This window comes from Bison bison, unplaced genomic scaffold, assembly GCF_000754665.1.
Source record: "Bison bison bison isolate TAMUID 2011002044 unplaced genomic scaffold, Bison_UMD1.0 scf7180017864228, whole genome shotgun sequence".
NCBI lineage: Eukaryota > Metazoa > Chordata > Mammalia > Artiodactyla > Bovidae > Bison > Bison bison.
In genome coordinates this window covers 5,780,196-5,781,529 of record NW_011494800.1, presented here as the reverse complement: position 1 = coordinate 5,781,529, position 1,334 = coordinate 5,780,196, and the positions used below count along the sequence as shown (strand labels likewise).

General features: G+C 38.8%; 1 protein-coding gene across 3 annotated transcripts in view; it reads left to right on the top strand.

The window, feature by feature from the left end:
• Positions 1 to 1,043, top strand: part of LOC104992927 (placenta-specific gene 8 protein-like) — a 50,895-nt gene extending 49,852 nt beyond the window's left edge. For 2 of the 3 annotated variants that reach the window (XM_010845952.1, XM_010845951.1), the window contains one exon: positions 842 to 1,040. The gene's annotated coding sequence lies outside the window, so the exon portion shown is untranslated. Of the gene's footprint in view, positions 1 to 841 lie in introns of all 3 variants that reach the window. The other variant, XM_010845950.1, reaches the window with a different exon arrangement.
• Positions 1,044 to 1,334: the final 291 nt, after the last annotated feature.

The window sequence follows — 1,334 nt, the reverse complement described above, 5'->3', positions numbered from 1 at the left end:
GTCATCCTCTGTTATCCCTTTCTCCTCCTGCCTTCAATCTTGCCCAGCATCAGGGTCTTTTCTAGTGATTCAGTTCTTCGCAGCAGGTGACCAAATTATTAGAGCTTCAGCTTCAGCATCAGCCCTTCCAATGAATATCTATGTAGTCCCCTACATAGAATGTGGTAATTTACTGGTCCATTATCCATTAATGAAAAAGACTGTTCTGGGATCTCTGCCTTTTAGAGTCTCTTACCTTAGTGTGAATGATGATTCACTGACATTTGATAAGAGAAATTGTCTCTGGCAATCTACAGAGCATTCTGTTGGTTTACCTAACAACGTAGCAACGGTACCTGACATAGCAGTCACTTAATAACTATTGTGGGTGAATAAATAGATGCAACTTTCAAGCAAGGAAGCATAGTAAGCTCTAACCTAGACACCTCATTGAATCTTAGCTAGTGGTTGTGACTCATTCAAATATTGGGTTGACCAAAATGTTCATAAAATCTTATGGAAAAACCTGAATGAACTTCTTGACCAACTGAGTAAATTGTACTGAACCAGGGGTCATGATTTGATATAGATTTTAAATATGTAGCAATTTGGGAGCTTCCCTGGAGGTCCAGTGGTTAAGACTCTGCACTTCCATTGCAGAGGGCATGGATTCAATCCCTGGTCGGAGAACCAAGCGTCCACATGCCATGTGGCCAAATAAATAAGTATTTAAAAATAAATAAATATGTAGCAATTTGGCAGTAAGATAGCAGTGGAATGAAAGTTTTGATACTTGGAACAAGGATAATGTAAAGATGGAATTCTTTCATTGATTTGGTCTTTCTTTTTCTGATTTCTACAGGTCAAGTTCACATGGTAGTGAAAGAAAATGCTGCAATGAAATACTGCATCTGTTCAGTGCTATCTCACCTTAAATCTTAGAAACTAATTCAGCTAATCATATGGCTTCAAAACATTTTTAATTTTTGATTTGCTTTGAAAGAAATACATTTCTAGTGCTCCTCTCTAAGATGACTGCCATTAAAAATTAATGTCTTCAACAATTCTTGTGTCTTTAAATATTTCATCATGGAATTAACTTTCCCATATGCTTCTGTTTTTGTTGTTATTGTTGTTGTTTGTATTAGGGTATAGCCAATTAGGGACTTCACAGGTGGCATGAGTTTGATCCCCGGATTGGGAAGATCCCCTGGAGGAGGGTACAGCAACCCACTCCTGTACTTTTGCCTAGAGAATCCCACGGACAGAGGAGCCTGGCAGGCTACAGTCCATAGAGTTGCAAAGAATCAGACACAACTGAAGTGACTTAGCATGCACGCAGGTGACTCAATGAT